The following is a 27778-nucleotide window of genomic DNA, read 5'->3' as shown; positions in this document are numbered from 1 at the left end:
AGTCACGCACGAGTCACGTATACAGCGGATGTCCCACGCCCGCTATCTTTCCCCTGAACGTTCGGGCTCGCAGGCTCTTACGATAGCGTTTTTTTCTGTGTTGTAGTTCACATTCAATTCAGATTTAAAAAGCTATTCTCACGTCGTTCACCTGTGTGGTATAGTTGTTGTTCTTGTTGTATCAATAGTTGTAGCATTCACAACTGTCATCAGTCATCTGTGATAGGTGCGCAAAATGATTATAGAGGATACACAAGGTCTTAATGTTGTTGCTTTGGCTTTGCCCTGTCGCCGAGCACACCAGGCTGAAGACACCAATATTTATGTCAGTTCTGGCAACAGTTCAGCCTCTGAGGCAACCTTCTGGGGAGAAAGTATCAAGGTGATGCTCTTTTGTCTCCAAATAGGAAAACTTTATTGTTCTTTACATGTGTCGTGTTAGAGTTAGCAGTCACTGTGCTGTTTGATCAGTAGTTATCATCGGGTGTGTGCTTGACTCTGCTGGTGGTGGTAGTGGAGAACGTTAGCCGGCGCCTGTGTTGACATTTGTCAGCTATCGGATTAAGAACGCTGACCTCTAAACTGCCTGAACGTTCGGCTCGATCCGGGATCGTGCGGCCCTCAAGACTGAGCTGCTTTCTCTAATGCCCGGCAGAGTGCTCGGAGGACTAGGAAAATAAAAAAATATAAATTTAGCAATTTGTCTAACTAACGATTGCAAAATGTTCTTATGAAATAAATAGACGTTGCCTCGTATGGGCTAAGAAATCTTCTGCAGTTTCCTATATTCCTATATTCCCAATGCAGTCTCCGTGGTGTAGTGGTAAGACACTCGCCTGGCGTTCCGCGAGCGCTATGTCATGGGTTCGTATCCTGGCCGGGGAGGATTTACTGGGCGCAATTCCTTAACTGTAGCCTCTGTTTAACGCAACAGTAAAATGTGTACTTGGATGAAAAAACGATTCTTCGCGGCAGGGGATCGTATTCCAGGGACCATAGGATTAAGGACTTGCCCGAAACGCTACGCGTACTAGTGGCTGTACAAGAATGTAACAACTCTTGTATATATCTCTCAAAAAATATTCTTATGTTTTCAGGCACAGGAGCGATGTTGATATAATTGAGTACTGTAAGATCTCTTATTGATTATGATGCACGTGTCATTTCTTTTTTTTTTGGTAATGGTAGAATGGGCAAGTTGGAGAAGGTAAAAAATAAAGCCATGAGAATAATTTTAGGATGTCCAAGAAATGCTATAATTGAGATAATGAGGATGGAATTGAATCTGAAGAGTATTGGGGATAGAATTTCAGAGATAAATGTAGCCTCTGCCATTAGATTAATGAGTGGTGGGGAAGCTAATGAATTAATCCTCTCAGTTCAAAAGTTGGGAAGTAATGAACAATGTATGTTAGAGTATAATAAGAGCATATATGAGTACCATATGTTCTAATGTTATAAAGTATGATGTTATTCCAGAATGTATTGCTCTGCCTAAGAGACAATTCACACCACCATGGGAGGATTGTAACGTAGATGTAGTAATTATTCCCTTGCAAACGAAAAAAGTATGCATAAGAGAGGAGAGCTGGGGGCAACATATGATTGTATAATTAGAAAATTACCTACAGAAAACACTACATGTATATTGTGATGGGTCAGTAGCTAGGGATGGGAAGGCAGGATGTGGAGTCTTGATCAGGGAGTACATTGACAGCGGCACTGTAGATACTGTTATTGGACGCCGCTTAACTGACAATGTCTCTTCAACGCAGGCTGAACTCCAAGGTGTATTAGCAGACCGGTAACCGTAGTAACACGTGTTACATCACGGTAACACCGTGATGTAGAGTATGTCAATAATGGAATCTATTCCCTTCTATGCTAAATCTGATTTCTTTGTGATCACTGTTCCCTAGCTCACTCCTTATTTCGATGTCATTAATTTGTGTTTCCCCGTTAGTTAACACTAAATCTAAAATATTATTTTCCCGCGTTTGTTCCTTAATGTGTTGGCTAAGAAAGCAATCGTCAATTAATTCTAGAAAATCTTTTGCTTCATTATTCTCTGTTCTGTTAAACCAATTTATTCCACTAAAATTAAAGTCACCCATGACACAAATACTGCTAGACCTAGATGCTCTAGATATTTCATCCCATAGGTACTTTGCTTCCATCCTGTTTAAGTTTGGTGGCCGGTATATAACTCCTATTATACGATTATTTGCTCTTTCGTTTAATTTTATCCTAATAGTTTCTGTGTGTGGCTCAGTTTTGATTCCTTCTTTGAGATTACATTTCAAATATTCCCTAACATATATGGCTACTCCCCTTCCTCGTCTAATATATCTATCTGTGTGAAATAGTTTAAATCCATTTATTTGATATTCAGCTAATAGTTCTCTTATTTTCTACATTCATCCACGTTTCGGTAAGTGCAATAATATCTATTTTTTCTGTACAGACAAGAGCATTTAAATCGTTTATTTTGTTTCTCAAACTTCTACTGTTAGTGTAATATACAGTAAATGTATTGTTATTTTGAGGCCCTTCTCTTTCTCTTTATATTAACCTGCAATGTTAAATGGGATTCCTGTATTGTGATTTGTGTATCACTCACTGAATTTGTGCGCCCCTTGAGGGACTTGAAGTAGAGAGGAGGGGGGGGGGGGGGGGTAGAAATAGCCTAACCTACTCTATCCCTTTGAGGTGTATTTTATTGTCTCAATAAACATACTTCAACTTGAAGGGATAGAGTAGCTTAGGCTATTTCTACCCCTCCTCTACTTCAAGTCCCTCCAGTGAGTAAAAATCCAGTGAATACAAATCCAGTGAGTACAAACCCACAAATTCATGTGACATGGGCATCGGCCGTTGATGTTAATCCCCCGAGGTGTTTTCTGGGAAGTGTGTGCGAGGATCAGGTATCCAAAGGATACCTGATCAACCAGGCTGTGACTCGTACGTCAGGCTGCGAGCAGCCGCGTCCAACAGCCTGGTTGATCAGTCCGGCAACCAGGAGGCCTGGTCGACGACCGGGCCGCGGGGACGCTAAGCCCCGGAAGCACCTCAAGGTAACCTCAAGGTAGGTAAGGAGGTAGGCGCCATAGTGAGGGGGGGGAAGGGGGGGAGTGTGGTCACGCCGGGGTAACGTGTCATATGACAGGTGTTGCCTTGTGACTGTCACGAGTGTGGTGTGTGGGTACGTACGAGAGACGGGACGGGGGGGGGGGGGGATACGAGCCTTTATGCATATTCGTATTTTTGTTTATTTTGTATGTGTCCGGCGCCTCCCATGTGTTCGTAAATCGTGCAGTAGTAGTAGTCGTAGTAGTAGTAGTAGTCGTAGTAGTAGTCGTAGTAGTAGTAATAGTCGTAGTAGTAGTAGTAGTAGTAGTAGTAGTAATAATGGGTGGGGACGAGGACAGGTTGACGAGTTTAGCAGTTACCAGGGAGGATGTTCTTAAACAAATAGTAAAACTCAAACCAAACAAATCCCCAGGGCCGGATGAAGTGTTTGCTAGGGTGCTTAAAGAATGCAAAGAGGAGCTTTGTGACCCACTGTCAACCATATTTAATAAATCAATAGAGGCAGGCAGAGTGCCAGAGTTTTGGAAAGTTGCTAATGTGATACCAGTTTTTAAGAAAGGAGATAGATCTCTTGCGTCTAACTATCGACCAATTAGCCTAACGTCTATTGTGGGAAAGTTACTCGAATCTATAATAGCAAATAAAATTCGTCTTCATCTTGAAAAACATAAATTAATAATTGAGTCGCAACATGGTTTTATAAATGGCCGTTCATGTTTAACAAATTTGTTATCTTTTTATTCTAGCATTGTTGAGGCAGTTGATAGTGGTAAGGATTGCGATGTTGTATACCTTGACTTTAGCAAAGCTTTTGATACAGTGCCACATGAAAGACTGATTAAAAAAATAGAGTCTCATGGTATTGGGGGTGCTATATTAAGCTGGATTAGGGCATGGCTATACCAAAGGAAACAGAGAGTTAGTATAAATGGAATCAAGTCAGAGTGGGAAAATGTTGTAAGTGGAGTGCCTCAAGGCTCTGTCCTGGGACCTCTGTTGTTTATAATATATATAAATGATTTAGATTCAGGTTTGAGTAGCAACATTTGCAAATTTGCCGATGATACGAAAATCGGTAGGGAAATTAATTCGGAGGAGGACTCACTATCACTTCAAGTTGATCTAGATAGGGTTTTGAAATGGTCAAAGGATTGGCAGATGCAGTTTAATGCTGATAAATGTAAAGTTCTGAGGTTAGGTAATGATGATAGAGTTACAAGATACGAGCTAGATGGTGTTGTGATTGCGAAGTCGGATTGCGAAAGGGATCTGGGAGTTATGATTAGTAAGAATTTAAAACAAAAGGATCAATGCATAAATGTTCGTAATAAGGCAAATCGGACACTTGGATTTATTAATCGCAGCGTTAGTAACAAGACACCTGGTGTGGTTCTCAAGCTATATCTTGCTCTAGTTAGGCCCCATTTAGATTATGCAGTTCAGTTTTGGTCGCCATATTATAGAATGGATATAAATTCACTTGAACGTGTCCAGCGTAGGATGACTAAGTTAATTCCCCAAATTAGAAATCTTTCATATGAAGAAAGATTAACAAAGCTTAAGTTGCATTCACTGGAAAGGCGAAGAGTTAGGGGTGACATGATAGAGGTTTACAAGTGGATGAATGGACATAACCGGGGGGATATTAATAGGGTATTAAAAGTATCAACACAGGACAGAACACGAAACAATGGATATAAATTGGATAAGTTTAGATTTAGGAAAGACTTGGGTAAATACTGGTTCAGTAACAGGGTTGTTGATTTGTGGAACCAATTGCTGCGTAACATTGTGGAGGTGGGGTCCCTCGATTGTTTCAAGCACGGGTTGGACAAGTATATGAGTGGGATTGGGTGGTTATAGAATAGGAGCTGCCTCGTATGGGCCAATAGGCCTTCTGCAGTTACCTTTGTTCTTATGTTCTTATGTTCTTAATAGTCGTAGTAGTAGTAGTAGTACATAAGAACATAAGAACATAAGAACAAAGGTAACTGCAGAAGGCCTATTGGCCCATACGAGGCAGCTCCTATTCTATAACCACCCAATCCCACTCATATACTTGTCCAACCCGTGCTTGAAACAATCGAGGGACCCCACCTCCACAATGTTACGCGGCAATTGGTTCCACAAATCAACAACCCTGTTACTGAACCAGTATTTACCCAAGTCTTTCCTAAATCTAAACTTATCCAATTTATATCCATTGTTTCGTGTTCTGTCCTGTGTTGATACTTTTAATACCCTATTAATATCCCCCCGGTTATGTCCATTCATCCACTTGTAAACCTCTATCATGTCACCCCTAACTCTTCGCCTTTCCAGTGAATGCAACTTAAGCTTTGTTAATCTTTCTTCATATGAAAGATTTCTAATTTGGGGAATTAACTTAGTCATCCTACGCTGGACACGTTCAAGTGTCCAAGTGTTTTAGGGCATGGCTATACCAAAGGAAACAGAGAGTTAGTATAAATGGAATCAAGTCAGAGTGGGAAAATGTTGTAAGTGGAGTGCCTCAAGGCTCTGTCCTGGGACCTCTGTTGTTTATAATATATATAAATGATTTAGATTCAGGTTTGAGTAGCAACATTTGCAAATTTGCCGATGATACGAAAATCGGTAGGGAAATTAATTCGGAGGAGGACTCACTATCACTTCAAGTTGATCTAGATAGGGTTTTGAAATGGTCAAAGGATTGGCAGATGCAGTTTAATGCTGATAAATGTAAAGTTCTGAGGTTAGGTAATGATGATAGAGTTACAAGATACGAGCTAGATGGTGTTGTGATTGCGGAGTCGGATTGCGAAAGGGATCTGGGAGTTATGATTAGTAAGAATTTAAAACAAAAAGATCAATGCATAAATGTTCGTAATAAGGCAAATCGGACACTTGGATTTATTAATCGCAGCGTTAGTAACAAGACACCTGGTGTGGTTCTCAAGCTATATCTTGCTCTAGTTAGGCCCCATTTAGATTATGCAGTTCAGTTTTGGTCGCCATATTATAGAATGGATATAAATTCACTTGAACGTGTCCAGCGTAGGATGACTAAGTTAATTCCCCAAATTAGAAATCTTTCATATGAAGAAAGATTAACAAAGCTTAAGTTGCATTCACTGGAAAGGCGAAGAGTTAGGGGTGACATGATAGAGGTTTACAAGTGGATGAATGGACATAACCGGGGGGATATTAATAGGGTATTAAAAGTATCAACACAGGACAGAACACGAAACAATGGGTATAAATTGGATAAGTTTAGATTTAGGAAAGACTTGGGTAAATACTGGTTCAGTAACAGGGTTGTTGATTTGTGGAACCAATTGCCGCGTAACATTGTGGAGGTGGGGTCCCTCGATTGTTTCAAGCACGGGTTGGACAAGTATATGAGTGGGATTGGGTGGTTATAGAATAGGAGCTGCCTCGTATGGGCCAATAGGCCTTCTGCAGTTACCTTTGTTCTTATGTTCTTCTTATGTTAAGTGAATTTATATCCATTCTATAATATGGCGACCAAAACTGAACTGCATAATCTAAATGGGGCCTAACTAGAGCAAGATATAGCTTGAGAACCACACCAGGTGTCTTGTTACTAACGCTGCGATTAATAAATCCAAGTGTCCGATTTGCCTTATTACGAACATTTATGCATTGATCCTTTTGTTTTAAATTCTTACTAATCATAACTCCCAGATCCCTTTCGCAATCCGACTTCGCAATCACAACACCATCTAGCTCGTATCTTGTAACTCTATCATCATTACCTAACCTCAGAACTTTACATTTATCAGCATTAAACTGCATCTGCCAATCCTTTGACCATTTCAAAAACCCTATCTAGATCAACTTGAAGTGATAGTGAGTCCTCCTCCGAATTAATTTCCCTACCGATTTTCGTATCATCGGCAAATTTGCAAATGTTGCTACTCAAACCTGAATCTAAATCATTTATATATATTATAAACAACAGAGGTCCCAGGACAGAGCCTTGAGGCACTCCACTTACAACATTTTCCCACTCTGACTTGATTCCATTTATACTAACTCTCTGTTTCCTTTGGTATAGCCATGCCCTAATCCAGCTTAATATAGCACCCCCAATACCATGAGACTCTATTTTTTTAATCAGTCTTTCATGTGGCACTGTATCAAAAGCTTTGCTAAAGTCAAGGTATACAACATCGCAATCCTTACCACTATCAACTGCCTCAACAATGCTAGAATAAAAAGATAACAAATTTGTTAAACATGAACGGCCATTTATAAAACCATGTTGCGACTCAATTATTAATTTATGTTTTTCAAGATGAAGACGAATTTTATTTGCTATTATAGATTCGAGTAACTTTCCCACAATAGACGTTAGGCTAATTGGTCGATAGTTAGACGCAAGTGATCTATCTCCTTTCTTAAAAACTGGTATCACATTAGCAACTTTCCAAAACTCTGGCACTCTGCCTGACTCTATTGATTTATTAAATATGGTTGACAGTGGGTCACAAAGCTCCTCTTTGCATTCTTTAAGCACCCTAGCAAACACTTCATCCGGCCCTGGGGATTTGTTTGGTTTGAGTTTTACTATTTGTTTAAGAACATCCTCCCTGGTAACTGCTAAACTCGTCAACCTGTCCTCGTCCCCACCCACATAGACTTGTTCGGCTGAAGGCATATTGTTAAGTTCCTCTTTAGTAAATACAGATACAAAATATTTATTAAAAATACTACTCATCTCTTCATCACTATCTGTTATTTGACCTGTCTCAGTTTTTAATGGACCTATCCTTTCCCTAGTCTTAGTACGATATAACTGAAAAAACCCTTTAGGATTTGTCTTTGCTTGCCCTGCTATGCGAACTTCATAGTTTCTTTTTGCTTTCCTTATCTCTTTTTTAACATTTCTAACCAGTTGTACGAATTCCTGTTCTAAAGTGACCTCCCCATTTTTAATCCTTTTGTACCAAGCTCTCTTTTTACCTATAAGGTTCTTCAAATTCTTTGTTATCCACTTTGGGTCATTAGTATACGATCTATTCAATTTGTATGGTATACTACGTTCCTGTGCTTTGTTTAGAATATTCTTAAATAAGTTATATATTGAATCCACATCGAAATCCCCATTTAAGTCACCTATCGCTGGGTTCATGTCTCGCTCCAAGACCGGCCCACACCCCATACCCAAGCCATTCCAATCAATTTGACCCAAAAAATTTTTTAGGCTATTAAAATCAGCTTTTCGAAAATCTGGCACTTTAACAGAATTTTCTCCTACTGGTCTATTCCATTCTATGCTAAATCTGATTTCTTTGTGATCACTGCTCCCTAGCTCACTCCCTATTTCGATGTCATTAATTTGCGTTTCCCTGTTAGTTAACACTAAATCTAAAATATTATTTTCCCGTGTTGGTTCCTTAATGTGTTGCGTAAGAAAGCAATCGTCAATTAATTCTAGAAAATCTTCTGCTTCACTATTCCCTGTTTTGTTCAACCAGTTTATTCCGCTAAAATTAAAGTCACCCATGACATAAATACTGTTAGATCTAGATGCTCTAGATATTTCATCCCATAGATGCTTTGCTTCCATTCTGTCTAAATTTGGTGGCCTATATATTACTCCTATTATAATATTATTAGCTTTTTCGTTTAATTCAATCCAAATAGTTTCTGTGTGTGGCTCTGTTTTGATTCCCTCTTTGAGACTACATTTCAAATTGTCCCTAACATATATGGCTACTCCACCTCCTCGTCTAATATATCTATCTGTGTGAAATAGTTTAAATCCATATATTTGATATTCAGCTAATAGTTCTCTATTTTCTACATTCATCCACGTTTCGGTAAGTGCAATAATATCTATTTTTTCTGTGCAGACAAGAGCATTTAATTCGTTAATTTTATTTCTTAGACTTCTACTGTTAGTGTAATATACCCTAAGTGAATTGTTATTTTGCGGACCTTCTCTTTCCCTGATCGTTTTGCCAATTCCTTTCTCCCACAAACACATACTTTTATTACCTCCTTCCTCCAAATCAATTCCCATACCTCTATCTACTAACAGTTTAAACCCAAACAAATACCTCTAACCACTTCTTCTAGCGAGTTCGCAACAGCAACAACCCCAGCTCTCGATAGATGCACCCCATCACGAGCATACATTTCATTTCTTCCATAGAAGTGTTCCCAGTTGTCTATGAAAGATATTGCATTTGATTTGCAATATCTTTCCAGCCGGCAATTGACACCAAGTGCCCTCGATATCCATTCATTTCCCACTCCCTTTCTTGGAAGAATGCCACATATGATCGGGACTCCTCCCTTGCTCCTAAAAGGGAGGAAGTGATAAGTGATAGGAAGGATAGCCGAGGCTATTTGAGCCACTTCCCCGACGGCAACTCGGATGGTAATCCGAGTAGTAGTAGTAGTAGTAATAGTCGTAGTAGTAGTAGTAGTCGTAGTAGTAGTAGTAGTAGTAGTAGTAGTAGTAGTAGTAGTAGTAGTAGTAGTAATAGTCGTAGTAGTAGTAGTAGTAGTAGTAGTAGTAGTAGTCGTAGTAGTAGTAGTAGTAGTAGTAGTCGTAGTAGTAGTAGTAGTAGTAGTAGTAGTCGTAGTAGTAGTAGTAGTAGTAGTAGTAGTCGTAGTAGTAGTAGTAGTAGTAGTAGTAGTAGTAGTAGTAGTAGTAGTAGTAGTAGTAGTAGTCGTAGTAGTAGTCGTAGTCGTAGTAGTAGTCGTAGTCGTAGTCGTAGTAGTAGTAGTAGTAGTAGTAGTAGTAGTAGTAGTAGTAGTAGTAGTAGTAGTCGTAGTAGTAGTCGTAGTAGTAGTAGTATTCTGTGTACCAACGACTCACATTTGTCTGCTGCCGTTGCTTAACGACCTTCACACTTGGCATGCCAGCAACGATGATGTAGAGCTGGGACAGTTGCCATGACGGGGAGGAGGAAGGAAGGAAGGAAGGAAGGAAGGAAGGAAGGAAGGAAGGAAGGAAGGGAGGAAGGAAGGGAAGGGAAGGGAGGGAGGGGAAAGATATGGGGTGGGAGTTAAAGAGGAGTGTAGAGGGGAAGCAGCAGGAGGATGGGGCGGCCACCCAAGGGATAAGGTGGACACTGACCCCGGGACACAGGTGATGGCGGACCGGACATTCAGCACGAGAGATAAGGAAGGTTATCTTGAGATGATTTCGGGGCTTAGCGTCCCCGCGGCCCGGTCCTCGACCAGGCCTCCTTTTTGTTACATACGCCCGGGGAGCAGCCCGTAACAGCTGTCTAACTCCCAGGTACCAATTTACTGCTAGGTGAACAGGAGCATTAGGGGTGAAAGAAACTTTACCCATTTGTTTCCGCCTCCACCGGGGATCGAACCCAGAACCTCAGGACTACTAATGAGAAGCACTGTCCACTCTTACTATCAGGTAAGGAAGGAGTAGGGTAGAGACAACAGAGAATGGGGAAAGATAGGTAGGATAAATGGTAGGTGATGAGAGATAAGATAGAGGTAAGGAAGAGAGAGAGATAAGAGAGGGGGGTTGGGAGAGAGTCATGTAAAGCAAGTTAAATTAAAATAACAATAACGGAAAACTTACGGGTTATTCGTGCCCATGCCACCTCTTGCGTGGCTTAATCAGTCAACGGAGAGGGGGAGGGGAGGTATAGGTAACGAAATTTGTGGAAGACGGGTAAGAGGGAGTGAGGTAAGGTAGGGCGGGGGTGAAAGGTATGGTAGGGTCAGGGAGTCAGGTATAGGGAGCGGGTGGGGGGGGGGGAGGTCAGGTAACGGGGGAGGAGGGGAGGCAGGTGAACGTCCTATACGTCGACAGTATAACGGGGCAGCTTCGAGCAGCTGTGGACGCAGCTGCTGTCCGTGGACGCAGCTGCTCTTGTCTATGTTCTCGGTCGCCACAACACACCATATAAGCCACCACAACACACCATATAAGCCGCCACAACACACCATATAAGCCGCCACAACACACCATATAAGCCACCACAACACACCATATAAGCCGCCACAACACACCATATAAGCCACCACAACACACCATATAAGCCGCCACAACACACCATATAAGCCACCACAACACACCATATAAGCCGCCACAACACACCATATAAGCCACCACAACACACCATATAAGCCACCACAACACACCATATAAGCCGCCACAACACACCATATAAGCCACCACAACACACCATATAAGCCACCACATCATACCATATAAGTCTACACCCACTACAGAAACCAGTTAACCCGCTACAGAAACCAGCTACACCCACTACAGAAACCAGTTAACCCGCTACAGAAACCAGCTACACCCACTACAGAAACCAGTTAACCCGCTACAGAAACCAGCCTTAATAAACCTCCAGGGTTTGAAAGGCCTAATAACCTTCCAGAGGTTGATAGGCCTTAATAATCCTTCAGAGGTTGATAGACCTTAATAACCCCCCTAAGGCTGACAGACCTTATTCCCAACAGCAAACAAAGCCCTTCTCTCAATAAACCACGGAGTTATTGACCCCTATATCAACTACTCGGCCCGTAAATTCAGAGATTAAAACCATCACCTTGGTCTGTTTACCTTTGCAGCACTCAGGGTTACAACATTCTATCCTGATGTATAAGAAGATCTGGGTGGCTAACTCCAACAAGGACGGTGGCCTGGGCCACCTCAGGCCGGGTTTAGCTAAGTCGTCCCTGGAGCTGGTGAGAGTCGTCTTACTGCACCTGAGGGTTGGAGGTTACTGATCTCTTTGCTGAAGACATCACAGCAGGCGACTTAATTATATAATTCGTATTATATTAAAGTTGAATACTACTACAAAAATATTTTGTTTGTCTTTGCAATATTAATACTATACAATACATTTCGATATAGAAATGAAAGCCTTATTCAAATTTTTATTTAATTCATAAATGAAATAAATATTGTATGTAAGATTTTTAAGATTTATAAAAGTAGATAAAGTGTTTTTATTATTTGTGGAAAACATTTAAATGATAAGTTAAATTTATTGCAAGTTATATTAAATACAATTTTATATTAAAAAAAAAATGGATTCATACGCTGAACGGGAACACGATTGTTTGTGCAAACCTAAGAATACCTTAGTCGCCCTTGATAGTGGCCAGTTAAGACAGAGATACACACCACAGTTGCCGAGTGGAGAGACAGGGATATATACACCGAGAGGTATAAGGCGCAGCTGTGATCCTCTCACACGTAGCTTCGAACCCTCATCACGGTCCTTGTGGGTTTGTTCTCCGAGAGGTATACTCAGCTTCTCGGTGTATATATACTGAGAGTATCCCAAAGACCTGGACTATGTTTAGTATGCTTGCTGGTTTCCGTAGCGGGTGTAGCTGGTTTATGTAGCGGGTTAACTGGTTTCTGTAGCGGGTGTAGCGGGTCCGTCTAATTACCACAAGCTACCACAAGCTACACAAGCTTCAGAAAGCTTCCTGGCAATACGTTAGTAATGAATAAATATGATATGTTAGGTTAGGCTGACCTAACCTAACCTAACCTAACCTATCCTAACCTATCCTAACCTAACCTAACCTAACCTAACTTAATCAAACCTAACCTAACCTAACCGACGCTTGGATCGTCGACTTGATTTGGCGTCACCAGCTTTTTATTTTCGTCTAATTTCTTTATAAAAAGATACTTTTTCAGATTAAAATTATGTTTTTTCGTGTTGTACATTCAGCACCAACATTATAATGAGTAAATATATCATATTTATTCATTACTAACGTATTGCCAGGAAGCTTTCTGAAGTTTGTGTAGTTTGTGGTAGCTTGTGGTAATTAGACGGACCGAGCCCAAGTGAACTTTCTTTGACCTGAACGTTTAAAGTACAGTTCAAAATGATCACAGCCACAGACCACGGCTGTGTTCTCACAACCTCGAACGTACGACTCAAAATAAGGTCTTCCATCATCATTGTTAAAACATTGTTAAAACATTGTTAAAACTACACCACAGTCTCCGTGGTGTAGTGGTAAGACACTCGCCTGGCGTTCCGCGAGCGCTATGTCATGGGTTCGTATCCTGGCCGGGGAGGATTTACTGGGCGCAATTCCTTAACTGTAGCCTCTGTTTAACGCAACAGTAAAATGTGTACTTGGATGAAAAAACGATTCTTCGCGGCCGGGGATCGTATTCCAGGGACCATAGGATTAAGGACTTGCCCGAAACGCTACGCGTACTAGTGGCTGTACAAGAATGTAACAACTCTTGTATATATCTCAAAAAAAAAAAAAAAAAAAAAAAAAAAAAAATGGACTGCCGTCAACGTCTATATATACCACCAGTGCGGGTGTGTTGGTATGTGGGTAGGTCCCACACCCATCCTGTCCGCCCACACCCCCCTTACACATGCCCCAGGCCCCTACAAGCAGAGACAAGCAGGGACAAGCAGACAGAGACAAGCAGGGACAGGCAGACAGGCAGACACAGACCAACAAACACAGATCGACAGATACAGACCCGGATACCCATTCAAGAAATAGAAATATGCATGTTTTGAAAAATCTTGTTTTGCTTTTAAAATTCCGTTTTATCAGCTTATCTACTGAGGTTGATATCCGCGGTCTCTTGACGGTTTAATCTAAGAAATGTTGTTTGCGTCGTCGTATACTTGCGTCAGGCGTGTAGTTGCGTCGTCGTATACTTGCGTCAGGCGTGTAGTTGCGTCGTCGTATAGTTGCGTCAGGCGTGTAGTTGCGTCGTCGTATAGTTGCGTCAGGCGTGTAGTTGCGTCGTCGTATACTTGCGTCAGGCGTGTAGTTGCGTCGTCGTATAGTTGCGTCAGGCGTGTAGTTGCGTCGTCGTATAGTTGCGTCAGGCGTGTAGTTGCGTCGTCGTATAGCTGCGTCAGGCGTGTAGTTGCGTCGTCGTATAGTTGCGTCAGGCGTGTATTTGCGTCGTCGTATAGTTGCGTCGTCGTATAGCTGCGTCAGGCGTGTAGTTGCGTCGTCGTATAGTTGCGTCAGGCGTGTAGTTGCGTCGTCGTATAGCTGCGTCAGGCGTGTAGTTGCGTCGTCGTATAGTTGCGTCAGGCGTGTAGTTGCGTCGTCGTATAGTTGCGTCAGGCGTGTAGTTGCGTCGTCGTATAGCTGCGTCAGGCGTGTAGTTGCGTCGTCGTATAGTTGCGTCAGGCGTGTAGTTGCGTCGTCGTATAGTTGCGTCAGGCGTGTAGTTGCGTCGTCGTATAGTTGAGTCAGGCGTGTAGTTGCGTCGTCGTATAGTTGCGTCAGGCGTGTAGTTGCGTCGTCGTATAGTTGCGTCGTCGTATAGTTGCGTCGTCGTATAGTTGCGTCGTCGTATAGTTGCGTCGTCGTATAGTTGCGTCGTCATATAGTTGCGTCGTCGTATAGTTGCGTCGTCGTATGGTTCCGTCAGGCATATACAAACAGTCTAATGTGTTTACTACCTAGGCAACACGGTATGTCAGAGTGTGAGCGGGGAGGTGATGGGCGCAGAGGGGTGCCACCCTGTCACCCTGGCACTCTGTCACCCTGGCACCCTGTCCAGGGGCAGTCTAGGCTCTAACACCTGTACCAGCTGCAACGTTGTGACGTCACACTCCTCCACACCATCAGAATTCCAAGGAGCACGGGACTGGCCAGCTGGGACAAGAAGGATGGGGGGAGGATTTGGGAAAACTTGAAAAAGGATTGTGGTATGAGGAAAAGGAGGAGGTTACAGGTAAGTGGCCCAACCACTTTGGTTTTTTTGTGATGAGAAGTGATGGGTGAATGTGGTTTTTTTCGCTCTTTGTTTTCTCACCTCCGTGGATGAGCTGTGGGTGAGTGGGCAGAGTGCCAGTGGTGGGTGATTGAGTAGTCACCCGCCGCCCTTCCTGGAGGGCTGTGATTGGTTAAGTTCACGGTGACGTCATACTCACGTCTGGAAGGATGTGGTAAACTGTTGTCACCTTAAATGAGGAAGGATGTTGAGAACTATGACAATATTCCTCAAAGTTTTCCTTGTTTTTTCTACGCTGGTATCTAGACCAGGGATATATATATATATATATATATATATATATATATATATATATATATATATATATATATATATATATATATATATATATATATATATATATATATATATATATATATATATATATTAGAGATTCATAATGGGCCAATAGGCCTCCTGCAGTTGCCTTTGTTCTTATGTTCTTATGTTCTTATGAATGTTGCCAAATTTTCAACATAACTTTTCTTTTGTATCATAGTGGTCTACTCCCGGGCACCTATCTTACTACTAGGTGGACAGAAGCATCAGGTGAATGAAAACATGCCCAAGTCATTTCTGCCTTGCTCCGCAATTGAATCCGGGTCCCCCGGTTGTGAGCCCAGGATGTAGACCATTGTGACGAAAATAACATGTTTCCTGGCGGACTCCAGAGGACGTTCAACAGGTCACCTACGCCAGACGCTTTGGATATTATGCAGCCGAGAAACAGGTCATATAATGTCCCTTAAGGGGGCATTAGGTTCCAAAAATGCAATAAATGAAAACTCGTTCGATTTCAATCAAACTTTTTTGACAAGTTCTATATAAAAAGTGTTTTATCTGGTCCAAGTTTCAGCATCGTAGCATAAATAGGAAGGGAGAAAAAAAATATTGAAGTAGTTGTGAAAATTATGCCAAAATGGTCAAAATCGATTATCAATCAAAAGTGTCAACTGAAATCATAGCTATGACTCTTTGCTATCACAATAGCATATATTAAACAAATATTATAATTAGTTTAATTGGAAAAAAATTTGAAGAATTTTTTTTTTTTTCAAATTTTTTTTTTTTTTTTTTCATTTTTTTTTTCGGGCGATTTGCATCAAACTTACACACCTGACTGTACGTAAGCCTATCTGTAAGGATGCCAATTTTGGAGAAAATTGGTTGATGTCAACCTCAGCCAGAGATTTTAGAACCTTAGACTTTATTCTTTTTTCTTTTTTTTCAATTGACACAAACGTTTACAAAACTGATTTATTTTTTATTCAATTTACATGAAACTTACACAGTATATGTGGAGGGCATGTCTCTACATTTGCTAGTTTTCATTTTTCTCTTAAGTTCATTTATTGATTTTATAATAGCAATAAACATGCCATATTTGCATAATTTTGGGGGGGAACTTTGAACATTTGTATTAGGAAAACTAAAGATGTTTTGGAAATTCTATATCTCAAGGTCCTTTATTATATGCTAATGTGTCAGAAAAGTGTCACGGATTAATAATATCTGAAACGTGTGTTCTGAAGTGTAGACTTGAAAATGTGTAAAAAACGTTGAAAAAAAAAATCTCCCTTTCTATTTACGCTGCAGTACTGAAACTTGGGACAATTTCAGCACTTTTCATATACAACTAGTCAAATAATATTGGTTGACATTGAACAACTTTTATATATATATATATATATATATATATATATATATATATATATATATATATATATATATATATATATATATATATATATATATATATATATATATATTTCTTGATGCTTCTATATTGGAGCGGAGTTATTGAGGTGGGTAGAATATAGTTGTGCAATAATTGGCTGTTGATTGCTGGTGTTGACTTCTTGATGTGTAGTGCCTCGCAAACGTCAAGCCGCCTGCTATCGCTGTATCTATCGATGATTTCTGTGTTGTTTACTAGGATTTCTCTGGCGATGGTTTGGTTGTGGGAAGAGATATATATATATCTCTTCCCACACTTATATATATATACTTATATATATATATATATATATATATATATATACTTATATATATATATATATATATATATATATATATATATATATATATATATATATAGGCTATATATATATATATATATAGGCTTCCTGTCCCCCGACAAAACTAATTATTACTAGATCTGTTGACTGTTTTACCACCCAAGATGGCGGCGTAAACATGAGTCACGTGACCGCCCTGCCGCCTAATATGGAAGGAAGAACACGTTGGTGACAACACACAAACAAGGACATGATTACCCTCAACACACAAGGTAACTTTGAAGTATTAGTATGTAGTTAACACACTTACCTGAGGGCGAACTGCTGTGACTCTCCACACGGTGAAGAGGAGCTACGTCTGGAGGCTGAGGTGTAGGATCTCCCTGGAGGCTCAGGTGTAGGATGTCACTGGAGGCCTAGGTGTAGGATGTCACTGGATGGCACTGTAATGGAGGTAGCGGGTGATGGTGAGCTTGTTACTGCGGCACGGGGCAGTTTGGTCTTGTCCTGTATGGTGTCCTCCCTCTCGCATTATTCCCCGCACACATCGTGCAACCTTCATCTCAATACGATTCAATACGATCATAAGAGAGTTTGAAAAGGTACAGAAGTTTGCAACAAGGCTCATCTCAGAATTACGAGGGATAGGGTATGAAGAAAGACTGAAAGAACTGGACCTAACGTCGCTAGAAAAGAAAAGAGAAGAGAGAGAGAGAGAGAGAGAGAGAGAGAGAGAGAGAGAGAGAGAGAGAGAGAGAGAGAGAGAGAGAGAGAGAGAGAGAGAGAGAGAGAGAGAGAGAGAGCAGAAACATTATTGAAATATAAAACTCTTAGATGGTATTCACAGATCGGAAAAAAAATTATATTGAAAATCAGTACAAACTAGGATTTGAATCTTGAGACACAGATGAGCCATAGTGATGTTAGAGTGTTCGTTTAGCGTAACTGTTGTAGGGAAATTAAATGAACTAACTCGGCAGATTGCAGAAGCAAACTCAATTCATGATTTAAAAAATGGATATGATGGAGTCACTACATTAGACAACCGGTAGCTGGAAAGGCAGGGTCTAGGAGCTGAAGCTCAGTTCTACAAATTTAGAGATAACACCATCAATAGTGTCCAAGAAATGTGTAAGTACTTCATTCATAATGATGTGCTGCCCGGAATCTTAGCGAAGTATCCAAAATTTGCTTACTGTAAGTAATGCATGCACATGACTGTAAAGCTGCCGCCCAGTTGGGTGGGTGTGGAGCACATGACTGTAAAGCTGCCGCCCAGTTGGGTGGGTGTGGAGCACATGACTGTAAAGCTGCCGCCCAGTTGGGTGGGTGTGGAGCACATGACTGTAAAGCTGCCGCCCAGTTGGGTGGGTGTGGAGCACATGACTGTAAAGCTGCCGCCCAGATGGGTGGGTGTGCAGCAAGACTAGTAACTGTGTGACTCATCATAGATGTAAAGTGCCTTGTATAGTGACTGTTGTGAGCCTCTTGTTGATCACTTGTGACACAAAAGATTATTGATGTGTGTATTTGTATGGGTGATTAAATATGTATGTGTATGTATATATGTATACGTATATATATATATATATATATATATATATATATATATATATATATATATATATATATATATATATATATATATATATATATATATATATATATATGTACATATATGTATGAGAGTGTGTACATGTATATATAACATTAATAATTGTGTAACTAGCGTCAAAAGATTGTTATTTACTTAGCTAAACGAACTAGAGGGTCAGTTCCTGAACCGAGTATGTGCCTCTGTAATCCTTTACACCACCGCCCACGGGATAGGTATGGGGTGCATAATAAAGAAAGAAATTGAATTCTACAAATTGGTGAGTACACACACACGCGCGCGCGATGACGACAGCCATTATAAGGAAAAAACGTGAGGGATAATAAAGCTACGCAGGCGATGAGTCACAATAACGTGGCTGAAGTATGTTGACCAGACCACACACTAGAAGTTGAAGGGACGACGACGTTTCGGTCCGTCCTGGACCATTCTCACAATCGACTTGAGAATGGTCCAGGACGGACCGAAACGTCGTCGTCCCTTCAACTTCTAGTGTGTGGTCTGGTCAACATAATAAAGATACCATGCAGTAAAGGGAACTTTACCAAAATTATAAAATCACTATGACAAGCTAACTGAAAAAAGAGAAGCAGAGACAAAGTGACAAGAAGCTATGAACGTTGTCACCAAGAATGGTGAGAAGATGAGTACCAATCCCCAGAGAGAAAGGAACATAATTAAGAAATCTACATTGTTTAGTACAGAGTTCCTCAGTGCAGAAAATGTCGAGCTGAGTGGCATGGATAAGATAGAGGGACTGCATGACCCCGGAAGAAACATTGCTATAAATAGACATGTAAGTGTAAGTCGGCAGGCAGAGAAATGGCGTAAAGTGAGAGTGGTAAACACACAACAAGAACCGAACCTGCTGTACTATTGTATCACGAAGAAGATACCGGCCAACGACAAGGCGTCCAGGCTATACACAAGAGGTGAAGGACAGAAAATAACCAGGAATATATACAACGTACAAGGAATATGTACATTGTACAAGGAATATGTACATTGTACAAGGAATATGTACAACGTACAAGGAATATGTACAACGTACAAGGAATATGTACAACGTACAAGGAATATGTACAACGTACAAGGAATATGTACAACGTACAAGGAATATGTACAACGTACAAGGAATATGTACAACGAAATATTTCTAGTAGTTTACAGAACTGAATAGGAACTGTCACACAGGTAGTAGGACCAATGTGCAACTAACCAACAGGATTAGAAACATCCACAGAACAGCAGAGGAAGTGAAGAGCGCAATTAGAGAAACTAAGGAGACAGAAGTATCAAGACTTGATCGGGAGCCGGTCGGCCGAGCAGACAGCACGCTGGACTTGTGATCCTGTAGTCCTGGGTTTGATCCCAGGCGCCGGCGAGAAACAATGGGCAGAGTTTCTTTCACCCTATGCCCCTGTTACCTAGCAGTAAAATAGGTAACTGGGTGTTAGTCAGCTGTCACGGGCTGCTTCCTGGGGGTGGAGGCTTAGTCGAGGACCGGGCCGCGGGGACACTAAAAGCCCCGAAATCATCTCAAGATAACGTCAAGAAGAAGAAGATCTCCCCAACAATCATAAAGGAGGCCTCTGAAGGGCTGAACAAGCGAAGATCTACATCATCCCAAAAGAATGGAAGCCAACCAATATTGTATCAATATTCAAGAAAGCAAATAGGCACGAGAAGCCCCTAACTACAGAGCGGTGTAACTCATGCATTCCTTACACAGTAGCAGAGAGGCTTATCAGGAGATTAGTGGGTCACGTAGACGGCACATATCTTGTCTTCAAACACGTACATGGCTTCAGAGAAGGTAAATCATGTATAACAGCGATAAAGCCGATAATGGAAGGATGGTCAGAGTGTGGCTTTGATACAACTGACGCACAAACTGGAGAATCAAGCGAAGTGGGAGGGTGCTAAATTGGATTAGAGAGTAACTCTCCGATAGGAAACAAAGTGTCATGGTGAGAGGAAAAATCTCAAGAATGAAAAGGTGACGGGAAAATACCGGACTGGCATAGAAAGTAGGGACAGAAAATGTCAACATGTAGGGAAGTGGTTTCTTGTAGGCTTCCTCTATTCTTGGTATATATAAATGGGACTCCCGGAAGCAACCACCCACCTCTTGGGTGGCTTAATCTTTATCAATCAATCAAGCACCAGTCAGAGCTTCAACAGAAAAGTATAACAGCAATATAACGTTGGATATAATATATGCACGAGGCGCGTAAGCTACTATCAAGGCGAGGACCTAGAGCTAAATCTCGACCCCCCCCCCCCCGGCCACCGTAGACACAGCTAGGTAAACACACACACTTCACCTAAGGGACTCAACAGTACAGTCAAATAACACTTGATTTAAATGTTTTATTTATATTTTACATTATAGTTTTGTTATTTATAAGCAGAGTGTTTAGATCTGACAAGTTTACTGTAACACGTGTTGCTTGTCGACACTAATATATCACAGTAAGGCTGCCAACGATTTACAAAACATTTGTCTGGGTAATTATACATATTACCGACTAGTTATATTGTATGTTTATATAATATAATGAATTCTACTATTTACTTAGGGAATGTAACTTTTATTGTCATGATTTGTCAGAGATGGAAATGTATTTTTATGAGTTATTAAGTACGTAATATGAAATTACTCTCGTTAGATTTTGTTTTAGAGTCGGTTTCTCCATGTACATACTTTTGTACTGTCTAGTTAATGCTGATTCATTTGTTTGGTAATTTTAGACTTGAACGCTTTCAACACAAGTTTGTCAAGGTCAGCGGCCAGCGATGTTTACATGTGACGTCACACCTGTTACACTGGCTATTGATCTGTGGAGAGCCGCCGGGCTTTGTTTACCCGGCACTGCAGCGAGCTGTATGGTGAACTTGTTGCACGTGATGCTGCCAGATAAGTTGGGGTGAGGGAAGGAGATAAGGGAGGGAGCTTAGAGGTGGTGAGGGAAAGATGAGGCTTGGAGGAGTTGGGATGAGGGACGAGGCTAGGGAAGGAGAGGATACAGAAATGGCGATTGGTTAGGTGTTGGACTTCAGGCCTATCAACCACTGGAGGGTTACTATAGGCACCACAATGGCTTAATGACCAAGCAGTAAGTATACTTTAGCCCTGAGCATGTTAAGGGCTGAGATATACTCAGTATCTATACACCGAGGACTTCCCCGGTGATGATAATGGCCATATGGCGCCTGATACTGATAATTTGCGGGGCCGAGTCATTAAATTGTCAGATGGACTCTTGTTCACCCAGTGACTCACTCCTCCCTCACCATAACTATCAAAACACTCGCCTCATTCACCACTCTCCAGAACCAATTATTGCTAGCAATGCAACGCGTGTTACTACCAATAAGTATAGAAAGCTCTACATTCGTTAGTTCTCCGCAATTATGTAATTATTACTGCCATTTAATAAATAATTTTCTATGTTCGGGTTATCCGAAACAAGTTTATGAAAACCGTCAAAGGGCTCTTCAACATTTCCAGTATGCTTAACGATCTGCTAACATATTGTACAGTCCGGTACGATAGTCCTACTTGGGGCTCTTAGAGCCAGTCCCACGCAGACTGTGGACACCGGGGAGCTCACCCAAGGTATAAACACGGCGGGGAAACACCACACAGACACAAGCTGAAGGTGTAGGTGTGGCGGGAAGATGGTAGGCACCGCGCGCGTCTACCCTCCACTAGGATGCCTTTTCACCTGCCATCCCCCACCTGCTCCCGGTATCCTTTGCTCTATCCTTCCCTCGCAGAAAACGTCACATAGAAAATGAACATTCTATGTTCCTTCGGTCATAGAAAGTGGACACTCCTTTACGCCGTCATTGAAAATGGACAATCCTGACTCCCTCTGTAGCAGCAAATGGACAATTATGTTTTCACCCTCCACAGAAAATAGTGAATGATTTGATGACCAAACCACACCTCAGAAGATGGAGAAACGGCTACGTTTCGGTCCGTCCTGGACCATTATACAGTCGTGTGTCTGCATAGTGAATGACTTACTAGTCCATATAAATGATCAACAGGACAAGTCCTTAATCCTAATTTTCACAGACACACATCCCCAGGAAGCAGCCCATAGCAGCTGTCTAACTCCCAGGTACCTATTTACTGCTAGGTGAATAGGGGCATCAGGGTGAAATAAACTCCATTTATTTCGCCTCCGCAGGGGGATCGAACCCGAACCCTTAGGTCTAGGAACCCCGAGCGCTGCCCACTCAGCCGTAAGGCCCCCTCCAACCCTCCCAAGGATTTAACCCCACAACAGTTGGCTACCTTCCTGGTACCTATTTACTGGTAGGTGAACAAAAGCATTAGGCGATAGGAAATGTGCCTAGGCATATCTGTCACGGCCGGGATTCGAACCCGGGATTCCCGACTGCAAGTCGAAAACGAGCCCAATTGTACTGAGAGGTGCGCTTGCCAGCAACCACCGGCTAGCTAGCACGTAATTTGTCTGTTCATTTCCCCTCACTCTTCTTACAGGAGCTTAGCACTTTAAACTCATTCCTTGAAGCAGAACACTCATTCTTGTCTGACGTAAGACACTTAAGAGTCAGTCCTTCAAGATGTCTGACGCACCGTATCCTTGACGTCCCTCTTCAATGCTTCAGTAATTCTATATGCCTGGCGGGAGATGTGATTCAGTTTTAGAGCGTCTATCTCCAGGTACACCGTGGTCATTATCGATCACTTCACGGCATTTGGGCTACGATCAAACGTAAAATGTAATAACATTGCCAATTTGCCCATGGTCACCTATCCTGCAGTCATTCTTAAGCCTTTTTGATGATGCAGTCAAATGGCGTTCTCCTGGCAAAACGTCTGTCATCTTCCCTCAGAGATGCCTCTCTTTTCGTTGTTCTTCTTTAACGTGGGTGTTTATGTGGCTACCCTGAACTACATGTGGTCCCGGGTTCGGGTTCCTGTGGTCCCGGGTTCGATCCCGAGCGCCGGGGAGAAACAATGGGCAGAGTTTCTTTCACCCTATGCCCCTGTTACCTAGCAGTAAAATAGGTACCTGGGTGTTAGTCAGCTGTCACGGGCTGCTTCCTGGGGGTGGAGGCCTGGTCGAAGACCGGGCCGCGGGGACACTAAAAAGCCCCGAAATCATCTCAAGATAACCTCAAGATACATGAAGGATCACAGAGCACGTGATGCTGAGATCCCCATCTCCCAGGATGGGCCAAAATTCGTAACATACAAGCCTAAGATACAGGGGCATCATGGGGGTTTTGTCTCCACCAGTCCTCTCCCTCGCATCCCAGTTACAACCTCGCTCCTGTGCCAGGTAAATCTACTACGGGCTCACCATAGCCCGTGCTACTTGTAACTTTTTGTTCTGAGTAGCTGAATCTAAAACAACAACAGCAACTCTCCCTCGTCCCTGGCAGGGACCTCTAGCCCTTGCACGCCCACGGTCCTCGCCAGATTACATCTGTACCTGCTCATGCCAACCAAAGTGATAACAAAGTCATAGTTTATCAGTGTCAATTGTATTCTTTAGATGCTTCGTCACCTGATCTGGATGGTGATGTTAGCGGTGTTTTATCATTAATTAATACATAAACAGATCATATCTGTACTGAATCTGTAATAATATTTATGAAGACAATATTTGGCTACAACTCTTTTACTGAGTACACACACAACTCGGGGGTTGTTTTGCTTCACGCAATTTGTGGTTTGAGGGAGGGTGAGGCAGTATGAATTGAAATTGAAATAAGTTTATTGAGATAAAATATACACAAAGGGATGAGGTAGCTCAAGCTATTCACTAAACATTCTGAGTGATAAACATATATATTTCTTCCTTTACACATGTAGTATGTTGCGAGACACACACAAATACTTTTATTACTAGGTATATAGACAATTTGCAAGAGATATTCAGACAATTTAACAAAAGTTTACAATCTTGGTGCAAAACTGATATATCACTCTAAGGCAGTATGAGGGAGGTGACGTGTGCAGGCCTGCAGGGTCCTCGGGTACATGGACGAGGATAACAAACTATTGTATGCAAATATTGGCCGTATTTGTCGGCGCATAAGACGCACCTCCGCTGAAGACTCACCCATATTTTACAAGATGGATATCTTGTGGAAAATTTATTTTGTATTATGAATCATCACGAATGTATTGGAAGTGATTTTGAAGCCCAGCTTCCCTATTATCATGTTGCTTCGCGCTGGCTACAACCTCGAGCTTAAACTTGGTGTTATAACATTACGAGCTTTTAGCCAGGCAATACTGCACACGTTGGGAGATGAGAGACTACACATTACCACTAACGCTAGTAACTAATGGGCGGATAGAGATCACTACAGCAAAAAGTAAGGCTTTCCCCCTCACCCTCCAGCTTATACTGCCGGCCGAATAATACGTATTTAGGGGCCGCATGCCAAATGCATCAACGGCACGATAATGTCAGAACGAAGGGGGGTAGAAATAGCCTAAGCTACTCTATCCCTTTGAGATGTGTTTCAAAACGATTCTATGAGTACTCCGTTTTTTTTTAATCTACCTTTTGTTTTCCATGTTGAATGAAAGCTGTTTTAATTAGTCCTTGAGGCTTGGCCCAGGAAGTAGGCCAAGGTGAGGCCAGAGAGAAGCATTTGGCCGCCTTGCAGCAATCTCCGTGAGTCACTGAAATACACAGCACCAACAAGGACTCACAATCAGGGATCCCGAGTGCAACAGAAATGTTTGGGCACATTTGCTTTCGCTTAATTCTTCTGTTCACCTAGCAGTAAATAGGTATCCTGGAGTTATCAACTACTGAGGGGTGGCATCCTGAGGAAGGTCAACTGGTCGACCTTGGGACGACCTACATACAAGCCTAAGGTATATATATATATATATCTGTATATATGTACATCTGATTGGGACCTGAAAGCCATGGACGTCGATCTTGCTATATGAGAGACACTGGCTGCAGACCGTTCAGCCTGGAGGCAGTCTGTTCAAAGAGGTCTCTCCAAGTTCGAGGAGTCACTTGCCAAGGAATCGGAGGCAAAGAGACAGAAGGAAAGCCGGTAACCAGGAAGACAGACCAGAATCGGACTTCGTTTGTGCTCGGTGTGGGATGGACTGCCACTCTCGGATTGGCCTCATCAGTCACACCAGACGCTGCACCAGGATTGACAACTAGGGCGCAACTCCATAGTCTCCCGAGACTGAAGGATGCCTACTATATATACATCTGATTGAGTCAACTACTTTAAAAAAAATAGTCGGCGACAGGAAGCTTGTATATATATATGTATGTATATATATATATATATATATATATATATATATATATATATATATATATATATATATATATATATTATATTATATTATATTATATTATATATATATATATATATATATATATATATATATATATATATATATATATATATATATATATATATATATATATATTGGTGTATACTGGCAGCAGGTTTTCTTTCAAACATGTTTCATTGAATATGACCACATATTCTGTATTTATTATTTTCTGGTTTAGGGCTTCTATCCCTCTAACTATTTTCTTAGCATCAGGGCTTAGTTGAAATAGGAGTTCTCCAAAACTCATTTTCGTACTTTTAAGGTGAAGAAAAGAAGTGATTTACTATAGAGTGTATTACACTTATTTATACAATTTGCACAACGTTTCGAACCTCCATGGTTCATTCTCAAGTGAACAGATCTTACAATGCTGGTTGATATTATACCCGCACTGGGTATAAAGACTATTTGTTTTAAAGTAGTTGACTCAATCAAATGTTTCTATTTTAATTATGGAATGAAAGGAGTATAAGAGAACAGCATCTATTTCTCGCTACGTCTTAACCACACATAGAAGTATGATATAAGTCAATCTTATGATGTGCGAAGCAGTACACTAAGAGCAGCAAGGTGTGTACTCACCTAGTTGTGTTTCCGGGGGTTGAGCTCTGGCTCTTTGGTCCCGCCTCTCAACCGTCAATCAACAGGTGTACAGGTTCCTGAGCCTATCGGGCTCTGTCATATCTACACTTGAAACTGTGTATGGAGTCAGCCTCCACCACATCACTTACTAATGCATTCCATTTGCCAACCACTCTGACACTAAAAAAGTTCTTTCTAATATCTCTGTGGCTCATTTGGGCACTCAGTTTCCACCTGTGTCCCCTTGTTCGCGTCCCACCAGTGTTGAATAGTTTATCCTTGTTTACCCGGTCGATTCCTCTGAGGATTTTGTAGGTTGTGATCATGTCTCCCCTTACTCTTCTGTCTTCCAGTGACGTAAGGTGCATTTCCCGCAGCCTTTCCTCGTAACTCATGCTTCTTAGTTCTGGGACTAGTCTAGTGGCATACCTTTGGACTTTTTCCAGCTTCGTCTTGTGCTTGACAAGATACGGGCTCCATGCTGGGGCCGCATACTCCAGGATTGGTCTTACATATGTGGTGTACAAGATTCTGAACGATTCCTTACAAAGGTTCCTGAACGCTGTTCTGATGTTAGCCAGCCTCGCATATGCCGCAGACGTTATTCTTTTTATGTGGGCTTCAGGAGACAGGTTTGGTGTGATATCAACTCCTAGATCTTTCTCTCTGTCCGTTTCATTAAGTACTTCATCTCCTATTCTGTATCCTGTGTCTGGCCTCCTGTTTCCACTGCCTAGTTTCATTACTTTGCATTTACTCAGGTTGAATTTCAACAGCCATTTGTTGGACCATTCACTCAGTCTGTCTAGGTCATCTTGTAGCCTCCTACTATCGTCCTCAGTTTCAATCCTCCTCATAATTTTTGCATCATCGGCAAACATTGAGAGAAACGATTCTATACCCTCTGGGAGATCATTTACATATATTAGAAACAGTATAGGTCCAAGGACTGACCCCTGCGGGACTCCACTCCTAACGTCTCGCCAATCTGAGACCTCACCCCTCACACTGACTCGTTCTCTCCTGTTGCTTAGGTACTCCTGTATCCAACGGAGTACCTTCCCTTTCACTCCAGCTTTTTCACTAGCCTCTTGTGTGGCACTGTATCAAAGGCTTTCTGACAATCCAAAAATATACAGTCTGCCCACCCTTCTTTTTCTTGCCTTATTTTTGTTGCCTGGTCGTAGAATTCAAGTAACCCTGTGAGGCAGGACCTGCCATCCCTGAATCCATGTTGGTGCTGTGTTACAAAGTTCTTTCGCTCCAGGTGCTCCACTAGCTTTCTTCGCACAATCTTCTCCATCAGCTTGCATGGTATGCAGGTTAGGGACACTGGCCTGTAATTCAGTGCCTCCTGTCTA

General features: G+C 41.7%; 1 long non-coding RNA gene across 1 annotated transcript; it reads right to left on the bottom strand.

Moving 5' to 3' along the window:
* Positions 1-529: 529 nt before the first annotated feature.
* Positions 530-25723, bottom strand: LOC123766879 (uncharacterized). The gene is made up of 4 exons (XR_006773879.2): positions 22081-25723; positions 17159-17291; positions 11657-11802; positions 530-668 (listed from the first exon to the last, which is right to left on the bottom strand). It is a non-coding gene; the product is annotated as an uncharacterized lncRNA (long non-coding RNA).
* Between the last annotated feature and the right edge of the window lie 2055 nt (positions 25724-27778).

Source organism: Procambarus clarkii, chromosome 60 (assembly GCF_040958095.1).
Source record: "Procambarus clarkii isolate CNS0578487 chromosome 60, FALCON_Pclarkii_2.0, whole genome shotgun sequence".
Taxonomy (NCBI): Eukaryota; Metazoa; Arthropoda; class Malacostraca; order Decapoda; family Cambaridae; genus Procambarus; species Procambarus clarkii.
Note: the sequence above shows the minus strand (reverse complement) of the source record. Positions and strands in the feature narration are given on the sequence as shown.